We start from the raw sequence: 26,256 nt of genomic DNA, 5'->3' as shown, positions 1-26,256 counted from the left end.
CCATAAGTATGTAGATGAATGTTTCAAGGGACATTTGGCTACACTGAGCATAGCCTAGGTGTGTTTCATGAGTACCAATGAGATATATGGGGTATCTGGGGATATGCTGGAGATGTGAAGGAACTGTGCCAGATGAGGGCAGGAGGACCATGTCTGGAGACATGTATGTATATGGATTGAGCAGGGCCAACACTGGAACCACAAAGAGGTTTAATTAATTCTTATGATGTCAGTTCCTCAGCCTTAACCCGAATGTTTTTTGTGGGAGGCATATAAACGCCCAGACAACCATGGAGTGGTGTGAAACTTACCACCACCCCATTCCACGACCTAACATAATACAAACGGATGATGACAGATAACCGATGGCAGCGCACACAGTGAGAAATTCCATCTGATTCTAGCATCCATTAGTGCAAGTTCCTTCCATGGCCTCGGTGTCTCGAGTGCTTGTGAGTTTTCAATTGGGGAAGCCAGCAGAGGTCACTCCAGTAGAGAGATCCCTCAGGGAAGTGTTCCTAGAAAGTGGATCCACAGCGATCTCTATTGCTGAGTCATTAAAAACACATTTTAAAAAATTAATAGTAGATTAGTGTAGCGATGGCAAGCACTTTGGAAGGGAAGCACACAGAAAACAATCACTCCCTAATAAAATCCTCCATTTAATCTCCAGTTTATTTGCCTTATAGTGCATCTTAAATCACTCCTTCCTTTGCATTTTGTGTTTGTTGCATAAGGACTCACATCCACCTAACCTCCCTTAGCCCGTCCCCCAACCTCCTCAGCTTCTGCTTATTCCTCATATTTGCCTTCTCTGTCTAGATCACCTCCTACAGATAAAACCTCCTGTCCAGATGGAGGGATGGAACTCACAGCTCACACATGCACACAAAGGCTGTGTGAGAACTTTCCCCACTAATGCGGCCAAGTCTAGGGTTGGCTGTTTGCCTCACAAGTGACGACTGCCTTTCCATGTTGCGGGCCCGCAACCATGTTGAGATAGGTACCAAGACTGCACTGAGCAGAATCCATGGATGGAATTACACCTCCAGCCACAGAACCTTCTACAATCTTCCCTTTTATACCAGCTCCACAAAGCTGTTTTCAGTAGAGAGTTATCATTCCAGACCAGGAAGATGGAAGACCTCTACCCATAGATTTCAAGGCCAGAAGGGACCTTTGTAATCATCTAGTCTGACCTCCTATATAACACAGACAGTAAAACTTCCTCCAACTAATTCATCGTAGGATACCCACCAGCCGAGACAATTTATTAAACCTTTGTTTGGTCTTGTCCTTGAGAGACCAGATTAGAAAGCAGAAACATGTTTCTGACTGGGATGTGGCACAAGGGGACGAGCTAGGGTGTTGTTTAATGTGAAAGGACAACATTGAGGCTACGTCTACACTGGCAAGATTTTGCGCAAATACTTTTAACGCAAGAGTTTTTGCATTAAAGTATTTGCGCAAGAGAGTGTCTACACTGGCATGTGCTTTTGCACAAAAGCATCCGTACCAGTGTAAACACTCTCTTGCGCAAGAAAGCTCTGATGACCATTTTAACCATCGGGCTTTCTTGCGCAAGAAATTCATGTTGCCTGTCTACACTGGCCTCTTGCGCAAGAACAGTTGCACAAGAACACTGACGCTCTAATGTGTGAAATCAGTGCTTCTTACTCAAGAACTATGATGCTCCTGCTCTGGTAAAAGCCCTCTTGCGCAAGAACTCCCCACCAACGTAGACAGGCAGCATGTTTTTGCTCAAACACCCACTAAATCAAACTCAGAGGGTACCCCTGTCCGCACCGGTACCCCTGCTTCTTGCAAGGAGTTAGGGAAGTTGATGGGAGCATTTGCTCCTGTCAATCTTGCGTTGTGGAGACTACACAGAAACTTGAATTAAGGTACATTGACTCCAGCTAAATAAGTAACATAGCTGGAGTTGCGTCTCTTAATTCGGTCTTCACCTGTAGTGTAGACCTGGCCTGAGTCAGTGTAGTGTGAAGAAACAACCAGTGACTTCTCTAAGCAGGAAAAGTCACTCCATCAGGCTATGCCAGCAGATTTTTAGTGCTCTCTTCTTCCTGCTTTCATATGTACCTCGGTTCTAGCTAAAGCCAAGCAGCACAGAAGTGTGTGAATAAAAATAGAACCATGAACTTCAAGGAAGACCCGAAAAATTTGATTTGTGGGGTGTAGAAAAATTGAAAAGAGTGAAATTAACACATTTATATCAGCTAAGTATCTGGACCAATTCATACACATTCCACTTTGGAGGCTACTGGTAAAGCTGGTTCAAAATAGAGCTGGTTGAAAAGTCCAAAGCTTTTCCATGAATGTCATAATAAACACAGCGACAAGGAGTCCTGTGGCACCTTATAGACTAACAGATGTATTGGAACATAAGCTTTCGTGGACGAAGACCCACTTCGTCAGATGCATGCATCTTTGTCGCTTTTGCAGATCCAGACTAACATGGCTACCCCTCTGATACTTGACATCATAAACATATTGGCTACGTCTACATTGGCAAGATTCAGTGCAAAAGCGGCTGCTTTTGTCTACACTGGCCGTGAGTATTTGCGCAAGGACACTGACGTTCTACTGTATGAAATCAGTGCTTCTTGTGCAAATACTCTGATGCTCCCGCTCAGGGATAAGTTTTCTTGCACAAGTGTTCTTGTGCAAGAGGCCAGTGTAGACAGGTAACATCAATTTCTTGCGCAAGAAAGCCCAATGGCTAAAATGGCCATCGGAGCTTTCTTGTGCAAGAGAGCGTTTACACTGGCACAGATGCTTTTGCGCAAAAGCAAATCTTTTGCTCAAAGGCACATGGAAGTATAGACGCTCTCTGACTCAGATACTCTAACACAAAAACTCTTGCGTTTAGAGTATTTGTGCTAAATCTTGCCAGTCTTGATGTAGCCATTGACTAAAACAAAAGGCCATGAAAAGTTCTCTATAGCTGCTCAAATACCATAAATTTCCCCTCCCCCGCAATGATACTTGTAACTTTAAAAAAAAGATATTGCGGGATGTGGGATTATCAAGAAAAATTTGCACTGGCGACTAGAATCAGTCAACATTTTCCGTATTTTTAGTCAAGTTTTGAAGAGAACTGGCTGGGAAGCATTCAGCTAGCTTTCCTCTATAGGCCACCTGAGGCCATGAGGAAGTATTTGGAAATGGTTGTTGAAAGCACTAATTAAAGTGTGAGCACAATCAAAGAAGGAGCTCAATCCATTGGATTATTTGATGGGGACTATTTTGAATTATTGATGACATGCAATGGTTTACCAAACAGCAGGCTCCTGTTTTTCAGTGTATGCAATTTAGCAACATTTTAAACTAAGGACAAAACAAAATCAGACCTGCTACAGAAAAGTAGTACACATTCAAAATTGGGCATATAAAATAAAGAGTATGTGATGCTTTGATAAAGCTGGGTTATAAGAAAGGTGTCATGTTTTGGGGAAAAAAATGGAGCAATCTTTAAAGTTATATTTACACTTACTTTGGATGCTGATGATCTGGAGGGGAAAGATACTGTCTGGTATTAGAGTTGGTCAAAATTTGGAATTGCAATTAAAAATATGGGTAGGAAGTTCACAATATTTCACCCAGCTCTATTCCATATTACCACGCAGTCAATGAAGTGCTAATCAAAACAATATGTCTGGTTTTTCTATACAGGCTGAAATTTTCTGAATAAGGATATAGATACCTATAAGCTTGTACAATGATAGGCTATGCTTGTGTAACCCAGACACCTAGCTGTCTACACTGGCCACTTGAATTTGCGCAAGAGTACTGACGTTCTAATGTAAGAATTCAGTGCTTCTTGCGCAAATACTTTGATGCTCCCGCTCAGAGATAAGCCCTCTTGTGCAAGAATACTTGCGCAAGAGGCCAGTGTAGACAGGCACCTTAATTTTTTGCACAAGAAAGCCTGATGGCTAAAATGGCCATCGGAGCTTTCTTGAGCAAAAGCACGTCAATACTGGGCTCAGATGCTTTTGCACAAAAGCACTTTTTGCACAAAAGCAGCCGTGCCAATCTAGACGCTCTTTTGTGGAAATACTTTTAACGGAAAAAAATTTCCGTTAAAAGTATTTCCGCAGAATCATGCCAGTCTAGACGCAGCCCCTAGTGTGGTTACTGAGCAATGCAAGTAGTACCTAAACCACAGCAACAGTTAAGATCAAGAGACCTCTACAACATGGGCTGGGAGCCAGCTAACTTTTTAGCTCAGAGAGTAGAGGCTCCTATACTCTGTTTCAGAGGTCCCAGGTTCAAATCCACCTGGTGGTAGTTACACTTGTATGTATGTATATATATATATATATATATATATATATATAAAACCCTACCTCCGTTGGCATAAGAACATAAGAACAGCCGTACTGGGTCAGACCAAAGGTCCATCTAGCCCAGTATCCTGTCTACCGACAGTGGCCAGCACCAGGTACCCCAGAGAGGGTGGACCGAAGACAATGATCAAGCGATTTGTCTCCTGCCATCCCTCTCCAGCCTCTGACAAACAGAGGCCAAGGACACCATTTTATCCCCTGGCTAATAGCCTTTTATGGACCTAACCTCCATGAATTTATCCAGCTTCTCTTTAAACTCTATTATAGTCCTAGCCTTCACTGCCTCCTCTGGCAAGGAGTTCCACAGGTTGACAACACGCTGTGTGAAGAAGAACTTCCTTTTATTAGTTTTAAACCTGCTACCCATTAATTTCATTTGGTGTCCTCTAGTTATTCTATTATGGGAACTAATAAATAACTTTTCTTTATCAGCCTTCTCCACACCACTCATGATTTTATTGACCTCTATCATATCCCCCCTCAGTCTCCTCTTTTCTAAACTGAAAAGTCCCAGTCTCTTTAGCCTCTCCTCATATGGGACCCGTTCCAAACCCCTAATCATTTTAGTTGCCCTTTTCTGAACCCTTTCCAAGGCCAAAATATCTTTTTTGAGGTGAGGAGACCACATCTGTACATAGTATTCAAGATGTGGGCGTACCATAGTTTTATACAGGGGCAGTAAGATGTTCTGGGTCCTATTTTCTATCCCTTTCCTAATAATTCCTAGCATCCTATTTGCCTTTTTGACCGCCGCTGCACACTGTGTGGAAGTTTTCAGAGAACTGTCCACGATAAGGCCTTTAAGGTGTCACCAGACTCCTTGATAGAACAGAAGTTCAGTGACTAGCACCCGGATGGCACTCAGTCTATTATGATAATTAACAAATCATCCAGGAAAATGAGAGTTTCTTGCCATCAGATGAAAAGCCAGGGCAAGTTTCTGTCAGCTCTGTGGCGATAGTTATCCCCTGACAGGAAGAAGGGGCAGTGCATGGGATATTCATGAGAAGTGACAGGGCTTTGGCTCTGAGCTCGACTCCAGTACAGAAGTAATGTACCTGCCTCAGCCATTTAATGGAATTTTTTGGCAACTGCTTAGGTAATTTTGCCACCCCCGCTGTGCCCCAAGGCGGGAGATTCACACGAGAGCTTCCCAGTAGAGGGGCACTGGAGCACGGTCTGCCTTTCCATGACATGAAATTAATTCACCTGGAAGCCAACCAGTTCCACCCTATGGAACCCGACCGCTCAGGGGCTGGTAATGTGAGAATTCTACCCCCCTGGCCCTTGGCTTGATTCCAGTCTAGGCTTGTAGTGAAGAAAATGCTTTTCCAATCCAACAGCTGCTCAGTGGCCTGTGTGAAGAGGAAAATTTGCTACTGGACAGGTGTCATTGGGGAAAAAAAACCCCACGTGATTGGCCCTAATTATCCCCATGAGTGGCGTCTCTGCTGAAGATTCATGATTGGATTAGTCCATGGAGAAGGAGGACTAGTTCTGATGTCCCTGGTGTAAAACCACTGACTTCAGTGGAGTTACTCCTGAGCTACACCAGGGTAAATGAAATAAGCTAAAAGGTCAGAACTTTTCTTCTCACACCAGAAGAGAGTCTCCCCAGGTCAGGACCTGGATCAGGGCCGCATTATGACTTTTGTGGGCCCTAGGCACATTTGCCTTCGTGGGCCCCTTCCTCCATACAAAATTAAAAATTATTTTTGATATAACTTTAAATACTTCAACATTTTTTTTCTGTTTTAGGCAAAATGTAATAGATTTTCGTGGGCCCTAAAAGTTTCATTTTTTTCTGATGTGAGAAAAAAATTAAAACATTTTCTTCCACCCTAAAAGTTCATTTTTTCTTCTGATTTTAAAAGAAATTAAAACATTTTTGTGGGCCCCTAAAAGTATCATGGGTGCTAGGCACTGTGCCTAATGGATAAGATCTGGATGGGAGGAGTAGACGTGGCCACGGCGCAAGCTGCAACAGCTCTAGAGAGAAGCCGAAGACGTAACTGCCCACCCAGCACTGGTCTCACTACAGGAGAGATTTCCAAGAGAGAAATGAAGTTGCTAAGGGAGCGAGGTACCGAGCAGAGATGGCACCAGAGAGAACCACAGTTGTGTTTTCCACTGGCTCATGTCTGTGTCTTAAACAAAACAAAAACCCGGGCTGTTAAAGGTGTTTTTTGCCACATTCCAGCTAAATCCCTGGGGAAGGAGGATGAAGGAACCTGCCAGTTGGCGGTGTGAGGGGTTGGGTGATCAGGCACTGTTCATATTAGTGTGGCACTTAGGGAGACATGGACCTAGATCTCACTACGTGTGCACCATACAAACACAGAACAGACAGACAGACCCAACTTGTGCTTTTGAGGCTTCAGGGCCTTCAGAGAACCAGGAAGAGGATGCTATGGGCAGCAAAGAGCCCTAAGGAAACCTCTACCCAGGGCCCAGACTGTCACTTCTCATTGTATCATTCTCTAGGCTGTCCCTCATTCGTGGCCCTCCGTTCTCCTTACCTCCAATTGGTCCTATGCCCACATAGATCGCTCCTTCCACATTACGGCCTTCCTGAACACATCCTCCAGGTGCACCCTGCCTCTCTTGTACCAGGAGAAAACAAACATTTCCTAGGAGTTTCTATAATGAGCCTTTTTAAGCCACCACCCACAACCGTTGATAATCTGCCGCTCTCCAAGCACTATGTACGTAACAGTACCTTTGAGTACTTCTTGTAATTTAGCAGAGGGACAGGCAAACTTGTAAGAAGCTACCATGAGAATAAATTATTTAATAAAATTTTGTTCTATTAATATTGAGCAACAGAGTCAAGTTCAGTTTTCCCAAGCTTTAGACTTTCCGGATTTTCCCACTTTGTGTTAAGTTAAAAAGCAAATAATTTGAGTGTAATTTCAAACGTGTGTTGCATTGCAGCCTCCGCTTCTGTTGGGTATGATGCTGGATTTGAACGTTTTCAGCCATGGATGATACACCTTTCTGAGGCTTTGTCTACACTGCAGGCTTCCTGCACAAGAAGCTTTTTGTGGAAGAGATCTTCCACAAAATCTTCTTGCACAAGAGCGCGTCCAAACTGCAAAAGCGTCCACCTTACAAAAAAGCCCAGACTGCATGGATGCTCTCTCAAAAGAAAGCTCTGATTGCTATTCCCAGAATGGCCACCAGAACACCTGTGCTTTTTCGACGTTTTGGCTTTTTTTGTGCAACCCCCCCCTGCTGCCCATTCACACACACCTTTTTGCACAAGAATTCTTGTGCAAAAAGGAGTTATTCCTCGTAGAAAGAGGGATACCTACACCACAAAAACCCCTCTGTTCTTTTGATTTACTGTAAATTTACTTGAGCAAAAATGCTCTTCAAGTGTGGATGCTCTGCTGCTTTTTGTGCAAAACCCCGGTAGGCTATGTCTACATTATGCATTCTTGCGCAGGAAGATATGCAAATGAGGCACAGTGATGAATATTGCTGCGCCTCATTTGCATACCTAATGAACCGCCATTTTGTGCAAGAAGGAGCAATCTATACTGCTCCTTCTTGCACAAAAAGCCCTCTTGTGCAAGAGCCGTTCTGCCGCTTGTTTTCAGGCAGAACGGCTCTTGTGCAAGAGCAGGTTTTTACGCAAGAAGGAGCCATGTAGACTGCTCCTTCTTGCGCAAAAGCCCCTTGTGCAAAAATGGTGGCTTATTAGGTATGCAAATGAGGTGCGGCGATAATGATCGCCGCACCTCATTTGCATACCTTCTTGCACCCAGAATGCACAATTTAGACGTAGCCGTAGTGTAGACGTAGCCTGAATGTGGTAAAAAACAAACTTTTTTTTCACTCTAAGTAGAAGTGGCCGGAGTCAGAGATGAAAAAAGAAATCTGAGAATGCATGCTGATTATGCGAATTGCAGTCTTTACCACCAAAAAAGAAAGAAAGAAAGAAAGGAAAAGGACTCCTTCATAAACAGTTGAGCTTCCTCAAACAATATCATGTGATTGAACCAAAATAAGTAAAGTTTGAGGGGAGGGGAAGAAGTGTTTTTCCTCACCTGCTGTTTGCACTAAGCTAATTTCATACTGAAACAGGCCCCTGCGGAGTAAGCCACCTCAAGCAGCACAAAATACATCCACATTTTACCATCAGAGTATGTAAATTGGTAGACTACAAAGATTTATATGGGGATTTGGTTGTAGCTCAACGGTGAGTAACTTATGTGTAAGTTGATTTAAATCAAGATGTTAAAATCAGTGTGTGTGTGTGTATATAACTTTTCATAAAGTACCTTGAAGAGTACAAATCCCAAGAAGACTATGTAAGTGTTAACCGCTGTTTTATTACCAGAAACGATGTGACCCATTATTATTGCACTGGGAACTTTCAAACTCTCACGCGTGTGAATAACTTAATTCCTGGGGATAATACCATTTAAATGAATGGGGTAATTCACATGAGCAAAGTTACTTCCATGCCTGCCTATGTGCCGGAACGGAGCCTTCATCAGTTTCCTTCCCTTGCTGTTTCTGCAGAGGTTTTATAGAATCACAAGAGATATATTTTTTAAAATAGGGAAATATGTCTGAAACCCCACTTCAGCTGCTTTTTTACCTCATTGTCTGAAGCTGACGAGTTTGATGTTTAATATTTGCAAATGTACACAAACAGAAGTCCTATTTAAGGAGACAATCCTACAGCATACACAGGCAGCAAACTCTCATTGATGTTAGCAGGACTTACAGGCATAGTTAGGGCTATAAGACTGGGCTCTCCGCGAAAAGATAAAGTATAGCTTTGGTGTTTTTATCTGCCTTTTGCCAAGATGCATGACAAATTTGTACTAAATCAGAACCTCAAAATAGTCCAGTATACAAAAACAGGAACTCTATTGCATAATACAGGAAAAACTAGACAAAATTTACCATGCAACAGAATTGCTTCAGAAGCAAGAATAAACAGTATTTAAAAATGTATAAACACAGATGGAATATTTTTCAATGTTCTAAGAAAAAAAGCCAATTAAGAAAAAAATATAAAAAAGGAGCAAAACTAGGACAGTTTATAATATTTTTTTTTTTTTTTGCAGATTAGGGGGATAAAAGTAAAAATATAAAATAGAAAAAACAAACAAAATGAAAATCTACGAGAATGTGCAGACCAACAGTTGCTACATGAGCGGTTTGTGCTGCTTTAGGTTAGCATCTGCTGGTGCTGCAATGAATTGCAATCCTCAAGCGTAGAGAAAAACATTTCTTTCCGTGCTCCTGACCCAAGCTCATTGAGATCACTGGTGCTCTGTGGGTGGTGTATTGGCATAGGCCAGCTTGCCAGATCTGGGATCGAGACTGGAAACTCTTTATGGTCCCAGTCCTGCAGTGCATTATGAGTTTTTTTGCTTAGTCAATTGCAGCATTGAAATCTAAGGAGGGAGCTGTCTCTCTTTGTTACATAAGCCAGTTTCACTCCTCTTAAACTAGCCCACAAGTGGTTTTGTTTGCTTATATTATTCCTTCAACTTTCTGTGACCTTACTCTGGCTGCACAGATCCTTTTATAAGAAAATGACAGGAAATCTGCTTGCTCAAGCCAGTTTTCCCAGAATCTCCATTTCTGAGTATCTGCATCTTAGCCATAGCTACAACCGGAAATACACAAACTGCAAGCGGTTTAGATAAATGTTCTGCAACTGGTGAGAATTCAGAATCAACTGAAATTCCATTGAGACATTGAGGCTGAATTCAGAAGTGTTTTTAATCTTCTGGGCTATGTCTACACTGCTGGCTTTTGCTGGCAGAGCGTATGCAAATGAAGCGCTGATTAGCATTTTGTCACACTTCATTTGCCTAATATATTCGAGCCATTTTTGCATGAGGGGTTTTTGCGCAAAAACAAGCAGCGTGGACCTTTCCTTTTTGTGCAGAGGGATAAGGATCTTGTGCAAAAAGGGGTTTTTTTGCGCAAAAAGGAAACATCCAGGCTACATCTACACTATGAGTTTTCTAGGCAAAAAGTATGCTAATGAGGGACTCATTTGCATATTTTCTGCGGATCCGTTTTTTTTGGCTGAGGGGTTTTGTGCAAAAACAAGCAGTGTGGATGTTTTCTTTTTGCACAAAAACCCCTTTTCCCACAAGATCAGAAAAACCTCCTTTTTGGGGGCATAAGGATTTTGCGGGAAAAGGGGTTTTTGCGCTAAAAGAAAACGTCCACACTGCTTGTTTTTGCACAAAAACCCTAGCGAAAATAAGGATCAGCAGAAAATATGCAAATGAGATTGCATATTTTTTGCCGAGAAAACTCGTAGTGTAGACATAGCCCCACCTTGCTTGTTTTTGCGTAAAAACCCCTTGCGCAAAAACGGCTCGAATAGATTATGCAAATGAAGTACGACAAAATGCTAATCAGCACTTGATTTGCATATTCTCTGCCTGCAAAAGCCGGCAGTGTAGACAAAGTCATGATTTGTTAGGTTACCATTTGAAATCTTAGTCTCTCTCTCTCTCTCTCTCTCTCTCAAAAAAAGGTAAATTTCATAGACAAACTGACTGATTCAGCGATAAGGAGATGAATCTTTTACCACAAAAGGGGTTGAAGAAACATGTAAATCTTCTACTGACCTTGATTTTGTTTCATCTGGAAATAACAGCCTATAGCCAAGGTTTTCAGCAGTGACTAGGGATTTCAGATGCCTCCCTTTTTGGGAACTCTACTTGAGACACTTTAAAAGAGCCTGATTTTCAAGGGACAGCCATTCAGCACTTGTTGAAAATTAGGCCCTTTCAAGCGTTTTCATAGATTGATGAGGCCAGAAGGGACCATTTTGATCATCTGTTCTAAATTTCTGTGCAACTTGGGCCAAAGAATCTCTGCCAATGATTCCTGCATCAAGCCCAGAACTGATCCCAGATCTTTTACAAAGATCTTCATTCTTGATTAAAGAGATGAAGAATCCTCCAAATCTACATCTTAATTATTCCTGTGGCAAATTACCCTCTCTGTCAATCAGGTGGATCTCCATTCCGGACTGAGTTTCTCCCACTTCAGGTTCTAGCCAAGGTATTTCTGATTGGGTCCTCCAAATTGCAAATCACTTTTCAAAATGCTGGCAAACATTTATTTAGCACCTTTACAATTATGTTTATTCCGCACTGTGCAGACTTTGATCAACAGTAGAGTCCTACACTCAAAACAGAAAGACAGTAAAAAAGGAGCGATTAACCACGAACAAGACATTTCATTGCATTTGATGTGATAAAATCTGGTAGTCCAGAATTGGGTTCTATAGTCATCAAAAAAATCCAACTGTGACCTCACATCTGCAATAACCAAATGTCTGTAAAAACGAACCATGAGTGTAAAGAAAGAGCCATGTGCGAGTGGAATGGCAAAGATCCTAACAAATTGCAATACAAGCTATATGTAATGATCAGCTCGTCTACTGAAATGCTGCCACATCTGGGATGGAACACAGCAGCTTGTTAAAAAAAAACCCATGATTCTGGGATGCATTAACAGGAGTGTTGTGAGCAAGACACAAGAAATCATTCTGCTCTACTGTGTGCTGACTAGGCCTCAGTTGGAGTATTGTGTCCAGTTCTGGGTACCACATTCCAGGAAAGATGTGGAGAAACTGGAGAAGGTCCAGAGAAGAGCAACAAAAATGAATGAAGGTCTAGAAAACATGACTGATGAGGGAAGACTGAAATAACTGGGTGTGTTTAGTGTAGAAAAGAGAAGACTGAGAGGGGACATGATAGCAGTTTTTAAGTATCTAAAAGGGTGTCACGAAGAGGAGGGAGTAAAATTGTTTTCCTTGACCTCTGAGGATCGGACAAGAAGCAAGGGGCTTAAACTGCAGCAAGGGAGGTTTAGTTTGGACACTAGGAAAAACTTCCTAACTATCATGATGGTTAAACACTGGAATAAATTGCCTACGGAGCTTGTGGAATCTCCATCATTGGAAATATTTAAGAACAGGTTGGATGGACATCTATCAGCAATGATCTAGGTCTGTGGTCACCAACCCTTTGATCGCAATCAAGTGGTCGATCGCAAGGGCTCGACCAGTCGATCGCGAGGCGTTTGGGGCCATCCCCATTTCACCCCCACCCCCAAAAAGCCCCACTACCTACCTCCAGCAACAATGGAGGGAGTGCTGGCTTCCTGCAGGGTGAACAGAAGTCCTGTAGCTGCGTGCCATTCCCGGGGGTTCCAGAGGAGGCGTGTGCCGGGGCTTCCCTCCTCTATGGGGGGGAGGGAGGAGGAGTCCCGGGAGGAGGAGGTTGCAGGGGACTCCTTGTCCTCTGCCCCCTGCTCCCAGCAACACCCTGTCCCTTGCTGCAGAACCCTGTCCCCTGTTCCCACTGGCACCCTTTTCCCTCTGGCACCTTGTCCCCTGCTGCAGAACCCTGTCCCTGCCCCCCCGGCACCCTATCCCCTTTCCCCCACTGGCATCATGCCCCCACCCCAGCACCCTGTCCCCTGCCCCCACTGGAACCCTGTCCCCTGCCCCAGCACCCACTAGCACCCTTCCCCAGTACCATGTCCTCTGCTTCCACCAGCACAGTTGGGGCCACATTAGTGAGGCTTGTGGGGGTTTTGGAGGAGTTATTTTCTTGCATCTCACTTGTGTGGCCCCAACTGACTTTTCTGTGGGTCGGTGACCCCTGACTCAAAACAGATTCCCTGCCTTTCTCAGAAATAAAGACAATGCAGAAACTTTTTGTGTTTGACACAGTATTTTATTTAAAAATGAAGCCTGGCCAACAAACCCCCAATTGGGGCCAAGCCCCCATCTGGCTGCAACATCATAACACTCCTGCACCCCCCAGACCATAGACCTGAGCCTATCATACACTGGACCCCCCTGCCCTGAGTCCCTCACATACCCCAACCCAAATTCCTGCACCCTCACATCCACAAGCCTGTGGCTTGCTTAGTACCCCAACCCTCTATCTGACCCCAACACTCCCCAGCCTGACGCCCCCTCCCCGAGCCAGCATCCCCTTCTCTACCTCCCCCTGCATCCAAATTTCCTCCCAGAGCTTGCACCTCTCACCCCTTCCCACACTCAAATCCCTCATTCCCACCCCAGAGCCTGCACATCCTGTCTCAAGCAAGTAAGGGCACAGCTATATTACAGGAGTTTTTCCAGGATTCCAGAGCTATCCCAGAAAAACTCTTCCACATCCAGGGACATGTTTGTTCTTCCACTTTTTTTAGTGGAAGAGCAAACATGCTCTTTCAGTAACCTCTGTATTCCTCGTTCCACAAGGAATAAGGGGGCTTCTGAAGGACCAGTCTAGACTGGTCAAATGTTGGAAAAAAAGCTCTTCCTACAGAAGAATCAGAAAAAAAAATCAGTGTAGAGTGTATAAGGGCTGGGGACAGCAAGTGATGGAGAGGAGGAGAATAGAGAAGGCGGGGCTTCAAGGAAGGGTTGGGGTCCTGGGGGAAGGATGGAGCAGTAGCTCTTGGCTTGTTCTGACATTTAAAAAGTGATCTTGGGTGTTAAAAGATTAGAGACCACTGATCTAGGTGGTGCTTGGTCCTTCCATGAGGCCAGGGGATTGGATTTGATGACCTCTCAAGGTCCCTTCCAATCCTCGTTCCACGAGGAGTAACCATAGTTCGGAATAGGAAGCCTAGTCCGAACTACCTAGTTCGTGCCGCATGTAGCCGCGGGGCACGGAGTCCGAACTAGCGGACATTTAAAAATGGTGGCGCCCGGCAACATGCAAATGAAGTCCGGGAAATTCAAATCCCGGGCTTCATTTGCAATTCCGGTTGACTACATTACCACCCTAGTTCAAACTAGGGTGGTAGTGCAGACATACCCTAAGGTGCCACAGGACTACTCATTGCTTCTAAAGTTACAGACTAACAAAAATATATAGGATCATGAGCTTTCATGGATATGTTCTAATGAAGTGAGTCTTACCCATGAAAGCTCACGAGCCTATATATTTTTGTTAGTCTGTAAGGGCATGTCTACACTGGGAAGTTATTTTGAAATAACAAGGCAGGAGTCCACACAGCAAGCAATTTTTGAAATTATTCCAAAATAATGGGCTTGTTATTTTTAAATAACTCCTGCTTCTGATGAGGAATAATGCCTATCTTGAAATAGACTATGTCTACACTATGAGATTATTTCGAAATAACTTATTTCGAAATGATAACTCCTGAAATATTTAAGGTGCCACAGGACTTTTCATTGTTTTTAAAACCTTAGGCTGTGTCTAAACCGGTGCAATCTCGCGCAAAAGCAGCCGCTCTTACGCAAAAACTTGCTGCCTGTCTACACTGGCCGCGTGTTCTTGACGTTCTAATATATAAAATCAGGGCTTCTTGCATGAGAACTCTGACGCTCCCACTCAGGAATAAGCCCTGTTGCGCATGAGCTCTTCTAGAAGAGGCCAGCATAGACAGGCAACATGAATTTCTTGCGCAAGAAAGCCCGATGATTAAAATGGCCATCAGAGCTTTCTTGCGCAAGAGAGCATCTACGCTGGCATGGATGCTCTTGCGCAAAAGCACATGCCAGTGTAAATGCTCTCTTCTGGAAGAGTTTTCCAGAAGAACTCTTCCACAGAAGAGTTTTTGCATGAGAACGAGCCCATGTAGATGTAGCCTGTGTGTTACATGCCATGAGAATCCCCCATAGCACTGTGCCCCTGTGGAATCGATTCAGGACTAGCACAGAAGGAAGAACATCCTAACTACTGCCTGCTGTAGCACTGGGATATTCCCTGGTGTTCCACCCATGCCTAAGATGAGATATCCTAGGCTACGTCTAGACTGCAAGCCTCTTTCAAAAAAGAGCGTCTAGACTACAACCACTATTTTCGATAAAGCAAGCCACTTTTTCAAGAGAGAGCACCCAAGCAGTCTTGATTCTCTCTTTCGAAAAAGCACAGTTTGCATTACATAGCGCCTTTTTTCAAATAAGCACTTTCAAAAAAAGGTGTCATTCCTCGTAAAATGAGGTTTTCCACGGTCAAAAAAACTGCCGTGTTTTTTCAATTTACTTTCGAAAGAATGTGGCAGCAGTCTAGATGCAGGAGAAGTTTTTTCGAAAAAGAGCCACTTTTTTTGGAAAAAAAACCCGTACTCTAGACACACCCTTATTGTCAGAGTACAATGTGTCAGAAGCTCCCAAGAACCAGGCACAGTTTAGCTTTGATTGCCCCTCGTGTTCCTCAGTAGGATACCTGCACACCATAAAACCATTTTTAACACTTCAAAATATTTATATTGGCTTAATCGTGTTAATGATGTGCTGTGATCTCAGCAATCCCTGTGCATACCATTTCTCCGAGAGACAGCTGGAAGGCATTATGTGCCTCCATCTTCCGTACACGATCAATAACGTGCATTGTGGTCAGTTATCTCATAATGGAACTGCAGTGGTGAGAACCTATGGCTTAATTAAGTCCAGTGATTCCTTTTGATGATGGTGATTTCAAACCACTTCTATTTTCCAGGAAAGAATAAATAGGTGCCTAGCTCATAAAAGCAATGATGATTCCATATCAGAAATATTCTCCCTGCTTAGGTGCTTCTAGGTATGTCATCAGTTCACCTTGATAGAAAAGAATAAATGCTATGAAGGTGGGGGCCTTTCAGATAGAAGACCAAAGTGTAGCAAGACTCTATAACTGGAGGAGAAAATTAGAAAAAAAGAAAATTGGAAAAGATAAACCAGTGAAAGTAATTAAACCCAAAAGCCACTAATCAAGGGAAGTGGCAAATTCAGCCTCATTTAGAGTCTCTAAATAGATTCCACACATCTTGGAAGAGAGATGTTCTCGTTCAACCACTAGTTATCCAGCTCAATCGTATTTACTGGCAGAGCAGAAAGAGCAATTCCCTCCACTGCAGGAATTGCTGGATGAAAGAGTCAGGCCTGGACAAGCCAGGAGATCAGACATGGCACCTTTGGGCCTGAAGATGTCCAACTAGATCGTCTCTTTCTAATTACTTTTCGCTTGTTGCACACCCGAGCTCACCATCTTTAGAGGGCAACGTGAAACATCGCAGAGAAACTTGGAAGTAACTCTGGCTGCCACTGCAGTTAATTGAGCCTTTTCCATCAAGTCCAATGGGAATCTAAGCCAGCCATGGCACATTGCAGGCTATAATCTGATGGAGGGAATAGAGTGGGAACTAAAGAACATCCTCAAGAAAACAGGCGGGTTAATACTTCATGTCTCTTTCCCTGACATACTGAGCAGAGTGTGGCTGTTGTATTAAACCCCATACCACTACCTGATGTGCTGGAAACCTCTTAGGGTATGTCTACACTAGAAAGTTAGTTCGAACTAACGGACGTTAGTTCGAACTAACTTTCCTATGCGCTACACTAGCGCTTCGCTAGTTCGAATTTGAATCGAACTAGCGGAGCGCTTAGTTCGAACTAGGTAAACCTCATTTTACGAGGACTAACGCCTAGTTCGAACTAGCTAGTTCGAACTAAGGGCTGTGTAGCCCTTTAGTTCGAACTAGTGGGAGGCTAGCCCTCCCCAGGTTTCCCTGGTGGCCACTCTGGCCAACACCAGGGAAACTCTATGCCCCCCTCCCGGCCCCGGACCCCTTAAAGGGGCACGGGCTGGCTACGGTGCCCGTGCCAGGTGCAAGCCTGCCAGCACCCAGCTAGCAGACCCTGCACCTGGCACGGCACAGAGCCACCCACCCGATGCCCCCCAGCCCACCCCCTCTTGCCGGGACCAGGCTGGCGGCTCCCGGGAGCTTGCCCTGGACCGCAAGAGGCGGGCACCTTCCTGGGCTAGTGCGGACATCGTGGACCTCGTCCACGATCTCCGCACTAGGCACAGGAAAGTGGCCGGCTAGGGCAGGAGAGCTGCCAGCCTGGCCACCCAGGACCAGGTGTGCATGAAAATCAAGGGGGTCCACTGAGACCCCCGACACTGAGCCCTGAGCTTACAATGGCCGTCCTGGGTCAGACCAAAGGTCCATCTAGCCCAGTAGCCTGTCTGCCAACAGCGGCCAACCCTAGGGACCCTGGAGGGGATGGACCGAAGACAATGACCAAGCCATTTGTCTCGTGCCATCCCTCTCCAGCCTTCCACAAACTTTGGGCAGGGACACCACTCCTACCCTCTGGCTAATAGGACTCCATGGACCCAACCTCCATCACTTGATCTCACTTCCCTTTCAACTCTGTTCTAGTTCTAGCCTTCACAGCCTCCTGCAGCAAGGAGTTCCACAGGTTAACTATTTGCTTTGTGAAGAACAACAACTTTCTCTTACTAGTTTCAAGCCTGCTACCCAGTCCTTTCCTTTGGTGTCCTCTAGTCCTTCTTTATGGGAACTCAGGAAGAACTTTTCTGAATGCACCCTCTCCACCCAACCCCTGCTTTTAGAGACCTCTATCCTGTCCCCCCTCCGTCTCCTCTTTTCTAAGCTGAACAGTCCCAGTCTCTGTAGCCTCTCTTCATCTGGGACCTGTTCCCAACCCCTGATCATGTTAGTTGCCCTCCCCTCTCCCAGCCTTTCTCTTCCCCTCTCCCACCTCCTTTTCCCAGTCTCCCCCAGTTTTTTTCAATAAAGACAGAGTCAATGTTGGAAGAAACGTTATCTTTATTTTGTACATCAAGAAGAAGGGGGGCTAGGGAAGGGCAAGTGGAAGGAGGTGAGGGAGGAATGGGGTACGAGCCCCCGATGGGGAGGACTGGGCTGGCTCTGCGGGCTTCTGGGGGTGGAAGCTCTCCTGCAGCCCCCCAATTACTCCCTCTCCCCAGATGGCAGCCTGCGGCAAGTGCAGCCGGGCTGATGGCCGAGTGGTGTGATGTGCCCAGTGTGGGCACTCAGGGCACTCCAAGCCAGAACTTCTTTGCAAGCGGGGCACCCCTTAGAACTGTGTGTCCGGGGTGGGGGTCGGGACCCTTTAAGCGCAGCCCTCGGCTAGCCTGAGACAGTATCTCCATGCTCTAAGTCCTCCTTTTATGCCCTGCCGGCACTGCTTCCGGCCATCATTAAGCCCTGTTCAGAGTCCACTCAATGTGGACTTACTAGTTCGAACTAGCAAAACGCTAGTTCGAACTAGTTTTTAGTTCTAGATGCGTTAGTTCGAACTAGCTTAGTTCGAATTAACTAATTCGAACTAAGTTAGTTCGAACTAGCGCTGTAGTGTAGACGTACCCCCAGCTATTAACTTAATCTGTACAATGAGGTAGGCAAAAGAAAGGAAGATGGAGCAGATTTGCTGAGAGCAAGGATAGATTTCTTTAAATTCCAGCTCAGCGCTTGTGAACATATTGAAGAGCATAACAATTTGTTAATTTCATTTGATTGTTTTTGGAGGGCAGAGTTGAAGTCTCTCTCTTACTCCTCTATTCCCTTGTAAAGGTGTTTCTGCATTGCAGAAAGCATGGAAGAAAGGCTATGAAAAAATAGCTCTCGTTATCATGATTGCCATTGGTACATAGGCTGTTCTCACTCAAATGTGGTCTTCATCTAACTACAAAGCCGCAATTATGTCAATGCTAGGCCAACGCGATCAAGAAATGTTCTACTGTGTCAAAGCTCATGATGAGCCTTGTGAGGTTTTGATGTGCCTGAAGACAGAGACCTTTTTTTTCAAGACATTGAGATCTGGCATTCTGCTAACAGGTCTCTAAGCACTGATCTACAAGGTTGAATTTATAAGTGGAGTATCCTCACTACCAAGCCCATTATTTCAAAATAACGGGCTGCAGAATTCAAAATCTGTACTCCTGCTTTTCATCAGCAGTAACGCTAATTCCGAAATAGTTATTTCAAAATAGTGGTAGCATGGATGCTCCAGTGCTGGAAATAATTACTCTCCAGAATAATTTGAATTTCGAGACTTTCCCATAGTGTGGGCACACTAGTTCCAATCTGTTAATTCGGGAGTTTAATTGAATTTACTAATTTTGAAATAGTTTCCTAGTAGAGCCATGACCTAACATTGAACCATAATCCATGCCTTCTTCCAAGTTTTGGAGAGGGTTTAAGAGTTGGTTTCAAAGCATTAGCTGCATAGATCTCACCCTTTGCAAATGACAGGCATAAATAATGGCAGGCATGCTAGAAGATCCTGTAGTAGATTCTGTAGGAATGGGGTGTTTGACAGTGTAGAGGATACTGATGAGGGGAATGGCCAAAGGGTTTTGAGAGTCAGTTCTGATACTGTAAATATATTCAGAGTCTGAACCCATTTGGTTGTGGAAATCCTGCGGAAGCGCTCATGCCACTGAGCTATCTGCATGACATTCTGGTTCCTGTGATCACAGAATGACCTTCATCAAGGCCAAGAAACTATTTGTGAACCTTAAAGCCCATTACTGAGCTACAGTGGATACAGTTTTTGGAAGGGAATCCAGCCCTTTTAGGAGCCTCAGGCCCATTTTCATAAATGACTTGGAGCCAGATGTGAAAGCTATTCAGATGTCTTAGGATAACTCTATAGTGTAGCCTAAATGCAACTGTGTCTGTGGGGTTGGGGCATTGTATGAACCTTCCCCAGAAGGGGAGGGGGATGCTAATGTTCCTTCCCCATTCTCAGGCTCTCTTGGAGATGAGTTTCCTAGTTCAACCTGGGTTCTCCAGCAGAGACCCTTGGGTGAATAACTGTGTTGAGACTGGTTCAGGGCCCTCTTTCCCATCCAGAAAAGGCCAGGACTGCTGATCCTTGGCGAGTCCCAATCCTTAGGGAAGAGCTGGAAGGACGTGGCTAAGGGAGGCCTCAGATGAGGTGCTTGTTTGAAGCTGAAGCAGTGATGAACTTGTTACCCCAAACAGGGTGTTCTTAGGATTTATGAAGCCCTAGACAATGCTGTTAAACGGATGCCCCTCTGCCCAAAGGCAGCCGCGGGAGGGGCAGGGAAGACAATGATTTTTTAGAAGTGTGATTTTATAAACCTCAAAAACACTCTTGAGCTCTTTTAACCAACAGGATCTTTGTTTACATCTTGCTTTAACACAGTGGGCAGAGTGGGGATGGTTTGTAGGGGCTGACCTGAGCCCCACTGGGGGGGCCCCGCAGCAGCTGCCCCAACTATTCTATGGATGGGACAATCCCCCCATATTGAGCTTAGCCCATAGGGCTCAGGGCAGCTTTAGGGAACAGCGGGGTGGCTTGGTACAGACTCCCCCTTGCACTCAGTGCAGTTGCAGGAGCTGGAAGAAGCAGCAGGACTCAGCAGCCTGTTCTGCTGCCATCTCCCAGCTGAATCCCCCTGCTTTACAGCAGTGGCGGGAAGCGGAGAGCCTTGGCCACAGCTGACAGAACTTGGCACAAACAGGGCTGAGAGTGCAAAACACTAATTGGTAATAGGTCCAGGTGCAGAACAATAATTGGTTCTGGTCATAGGTTGAAATCACATGGTATCACCAGCTCATTAAATGAATTTATCTATGGTCTTTTTTTTTAACCCTGTTATAGTCTTGGCCTTTACAATGTCCTCTGGCAAGGAGTTCCACAGGTTGACTGTGTAGCACGAGAAGTACTTCCTTTTGTTTGTATTTAACCTGCTACCTATTAAAGAACCCTCATTCTTCCAGGCCTTATTTCCCACGAAGGAGCCCTAGGACAGGTTATTCCTGTACCATAGCCCTGTTTTCTAGTAAAAATGTGTATCTGGATTTCTGACCCACAGACCAGACTTCAGTGATGCTCAGCTCCCCACTAATCCTGCAAAGCTGACCAGTTAGAGTTTGAGCTTGCTTTTTGCCACTCTTTGAAGCAGAATGTCAGTCATACGGGAGATTTCCTTTCCAGATTCGCCTCTTCAGCACAGAAAGCTGCTACCAAAACCTGCCTCATGCGTAGCACATACCTGCCTCCTGTTCACATGTGGCAGATTTAAAGAAGAACTGAAAGGCTAGAGACTTACCATGTAGTATTTGAAACAATATTGCCTGCTAAGTGAGACTGATTTGGACCTTAAAGGTTATCTGATGGATTGAAAAGACATGACTCGGGGGGGCAGGAGGGAACAGCAGATTTTGTTGGGTTTGACTCATCTGAGACCCTTTTCTAGCGATCTTCAAAAATAAAATGCTTCATGAGATCCACGTAGCTTTGATCAATATAGGCCCTTCCACCTGGACCCCAAGTTCTGGTCTGATGTACCTTTCATAATAGCAATACCTGCCATTCAGTCAGTGTCTGTATAAGCATTAATGAGACTGGTGCATGCAGGGGAATAATCCCAGATGTCTCATTAAAATGAAGAATATCACCCAGAGAGAAATAATCTGACTTCTGCTTCCTGTACTTAGCAGATCACATTTACATGTTGTTATATATATGCATGAGGACAGTGGTATATGAAAGAAGCCATTTTTAGATTAATTCATGTGAGTCAATACATGATCTCATAAAAGTCCAGTATGTAAAACATATGCTGCTTATGCAGTATTAGCATATAAGTGACAGGTTTTTGTTCTGCCCGGGAAGTTAAGCTTGACAATCTTTCCCTGTTCTCTTGTTATTCCAGGAGTCTCAAATCAGCACCTCATGTTACAATAGTGCATGTTGCAACACTCTAAAATGCTGATCTCTTTTGAAAAAATGACAGGATGGGGCGCCACATATATTTTCTTTCAGTGATTTTCACATAATATTTACTCTGTTCACACGTCAAAAGATCTTTTTTTTTTCTGACTAGATCTGTGAGCTGAGCCTGGGATTTGCAAAGCTACACTGCTCATCACCAGTAATAAAGATTCTTCAATTAGAACTTAGCTGACAGCTCTGCCGACGTGAAAGATAGCGCTGGTCTCAGTAATGCTAGTATAAGCTTGGGTTTGCGAGAAACATCACAGACATGGGACACTGTAGTGCTGAAAAAGGCACAACTGTTTTTATCACATCACTTTTCGGACTCAATCCAACAGCATTTTAGCACAAAGATCAGATCTTCCACTGGTGTAAATAAGAATAGCTGAGGTCACTCTGGAAGGAAAGGAATATTATAATTATTATTCATGTTGGCATATAATGAGGGAGCCCCGTGGTCACGAAGCAGGACCCATTGGCTTAAGAGTGACACACTGGAAATATGCTGCATCTGTCCAGGACATGCTTTACAGATTTGAGATAAACTTTGTTGAATTAAGTAAAACCTAGTGAATGTTGATGAAACCAAGACAATGGTATTTGAAGATTAGGAAGGAAGATCAGTGTAGATGGGATCAAACTAGAAAACATAGAGAAGTTCACATATTTGGGGAGCAACATGACATGATCTAGACTGTAAGAAGGAAATAGTGACTAAAATAGCGAAAGCATGAGCGAGTTTGAAGGCGATAGATAAGATCTGGAAAAGTAAAGCGATTAGCTTAGGAACGAACCTGAGCGTCTTGAAAACATGACGTATTTAGCAGCATGTTGTACAGATGTGAGACATGGGTGATGATAAAAGATTCGAAGAGAAGGATCTTGGCGTTTGAGAGGAGTTGTTATAGAAAGATCCTGAGACTAGGATGGATGCAGAAGGTCACCAACGAGGAATTATCTAGGAAGATACAGCCGAAAGAACCTACTGCAGAAGGTTATACAATGGAAGTTACAGCTACTCGGGCATATCTGCAGAATGCACGACGAGTGAAAAGTTAAGACCGTGGTATTCGGCATAATGGATGGTCCGAGTAGGAGAGGCAGATCCCACAGAGAATGGGTGGATGATATAGTAGATTGATATGGAGCTAGTCTACAGAAACTCAGCCACTCTGCACTGGACAGGGAAAGATAGAAGGAAATAGTGAGGGAGGCATCGGACACCAACGGGCGCTGAGCCCATGGTTGTTGATGATGATGATAGTGAATTTGGTATAATAGCTTTGGGTCCATTGTATTACAAATACAATTATTTGATTTCTTGTAGGATTGTATGTAGCTTTTCCAGAGACTTGACTAATATAAAGAATCTGAAAGGACTTTGGGGGGCAATATATATAAGGTAAATTCCCTAGGAAATGTCTGGAGGTGAGGGGAATGCAAATGATCCACTTCAAATCTGTCCTTTTGAAGCTATGCCCTGGAGAGAAAAACTGATTGAACCTGGACTTCCACGAAGAGATCATCAAAGACCCCAGAACCATGTGAAGGGGAGGCTAGACATGTGGGGGTGTTTGTTCAGAGCAGAAGTTGGGAGGAGGTTGAGCGGCTGTGGAAGCCCTTTGCATGGGGTTTAGGACTGCTCCTACAAGAGCCCAGGATCGAGTTGGGTGATGTCTAAGCTGATAAGAAAGCACGCAGTGTTGTTTCATTGTTTTTATAGGCTTTATTCTCCATGTTAAAAATCACTACAGAGAAAAGAGACTTGCGGGTAAATGCTGTGTGATACCTTATCATGATGGGGTGTTAGTCTCTGAAGGGAAAGTAAGCAAGTCTCCTGAAGCAGAGTCCCGTGCTGTGAATAACCCAGTCAAGGCATGGAACTGTTCCGCCTGGATATGCCCGGATCAGGATGAAGAAATGTGGGTCTCCATCCAAGAAAGGCAACAGGTGGGAAACTTGAGTGGCTGCTGTCCCTGTACCATACAAGGGAATACAGGCGCAGTGGCCCTGAACACACACACACACACACACACAAATGCAGTTCCTGCTCCGAAAGGAGCTTACAATCTAAGCAGGTAGACAGCAACTGCGCAGTGAGGCAGTCCAAGGAACCAGTTAATAAACAGGCAGTGGTAGCAGCAGCCTAGAGGCTCTGAAGTTTTTCGTAGCCACCTCAGCAAAAGAGTTTTAAGGAGGGTTTGAAGCTGCGATGAGTACATTCTTCCTAGACGTTAATTTCAAAACTCATGCTAGAATTTTAGTGGCCTTCATATCTCTTTTTTTTGGCCTCGCCTTTCGTGCACTGAAATTTCCAGAGGCCTTTCTAACTGGTATCGATGAGTTTCTTTACTTAAACTCTTTGCCCTTACATGAAGTACTTGGAGGTTACATTATTCCATGCTCTTGTATTGTAGCTTGCTATAAATTAAGGGCAATCAATTGGTAATACATTCTAGAAGCTGTTCATGATGTTTAATGACTAGGAGAGTCAATGTTCAAAGTGAAAAAGGGAAGGCAGAAGGGGGCTGTCTTGCAGTATCGCATGCAGCGCTCTAGAATGCTGCTTGGAAAAATAAGGAACTCCTGCAGCACAGGTCTAATATGGTGTCAGCTGGAGACTCCAGCTGGTAGAAGCAGCTTCTCAACCAGCCAAAGCTGAGACTGCTGCCTCCCTAGATGGCAGTGTTCCCTGTGCAGAAATTCAAATGCCACCCAGTTGGTTAGTGGAGCACCCACAACTAATTTTTTTCTATTGGAAGTGTCCATCAGACATGCTTTGATGCACATAAAAAAATATTCCATACATGGATGGAAAAGATTACAGGGAACATTATTAGGGATTGTGGGAAGAAGGTGAGGCCACACTTCTCCAGACCCATGTGCATGACAGATCACAGACACAAACGTACTACAGGGACTGTCTGCGATTCTGTTTGCCCTGAACAATGGGATCCTGTCCTTTGTTGGCTCTTAGCCACTACTGTAAAACATGACTTATTAAAAGTAATAGAATTCTACTCCTTACCCATCCAAGATTCAAGGAAATTCTATTTGAGGTCTGCCTAGAGAAGCCAACCCCTCCCAGATAAGGGTAAATTCCCCCGTACGGGTGAAATCCTGGTCCTTTGGACTCACTGGAAGGTTTGTGTTTAGATTGTGCATCCAAGCCTGAAGCTGACTCCCAGCATGAGAAGTGAATTTCACCCTCTGTGAATAGTTGATTCCATTGTTTAAAATGAAGATGGTGACAAAATCAGTGGTTTAAAGTTCTGCATATTTATTCTTTGGTATCCCTCTGACTGTCTTTGAATGATCCTCTCCATAACTCTTGCTCTTGAACCATCCATTCCTGTGGTGATCAAATTCAGCCAGAGAAATATGGGCACCCCTTTGTGCCTCCTTCTCATTCTTTTTCATAAAAGATGACGACATCACACGTGGAATTGACAGCCTCACAGGAATGAAAGACACGGCCATAATGCTGTGCCTGCACTTTAGACCCTTCCCTATTGATGTTTCATCAGGAGGGTGCTCAGTGTTCACAAAGCACATCCCACGCCTTTTACTTAGAAGCCCAGACACAAAAGTAATCACCAGAGCAGAAAATACCAGGCAGATGCACATATCCATGCATGTCCCTGAATTGCTCCATGTCTATGTCCATTCCTGATAACGATAGGCACCAATGATTATCAACATTAAGAAAAATGCCTGATTGCCTAAGCCACGAAATTCACCCCCCAGATCATCTGGTTTGAGAACCAAATCCATGTGTTTTTAATATATATGTGTGCCTGTTTATAGCTGGTTGGGAGGACAAGCAAGTGCTTTGTTCTCCAGTTACTATCTAAAACTAAAAAGGGAAATTTCACCAATCTCTCCCCACCCCAAAAAAATCTCCTCTCCTCCCCACCACCTCACAAAAAAACTTGCTAATTTGATTATTTTCTTTATAAATTAAAAAACAGGGATACGTTTGTTGGAGTAAATGTACATTAAAAATCACAATTTCAAAATGCTTTGCCCTCTCTGTGAATGATACTGTAATTTACTCATTACCAAAAGAATCAGGTTAAAGGTATCATTCTAGTATGCGGTCTACCTTCCTCACACCCTTCTCCCAGATTCTGTTATGTAAAAGTCCTTACTGGTCCTAAGACTCAGACTAGCTGGAAGAATTAGTGATTATTACCTTCTGTTTCTAGCTTTAGTGGTAGTCTTTGTTCTGGGTTGGATCCAATGTCACTCTTTATTCACTACTATAGATCTGCTGTCAAGATGCTTGTTTATAAATTTTCACCAATTGCTTCTCTCTCAAAGGACGTAGTTCCCCTCTGT

The 26,256-nt window shown here is 44.2% G+C and overlaps 1 pseudogene; it reads left to right on the top strand.

Moving 5' to 3' along the window:
- Window positions 1-11,696: 11,696 nt before the first annotated feature.
- LOC106731909 (NXPE family member 4-like) lies at window positions 11,697-26,036 on the top strand (annotated as a pseudogene).
- Window positions 26,037-26,256: the final 220 nt, after the last annotated feature.

Source organism: Pelodiscus sinensis, chromosome 25, assembly GCF_052426305.1.
Source record: "Pelodiscus sinensis isolate ZL-2025 chromosome 25, ASM5242630v1, whole genome shotgun sequence".
In the NCBI taxonomy this organism is placed as follows: domain Eukaryota; kingdom Metazoa; phylum Chordata; order Testudines; family Trionychidae; genus Pelodiscus; species Pelodiscus sinensis.
This window is presented reverse-complemented; position numbering and strand designations above follow the sequence as displayed.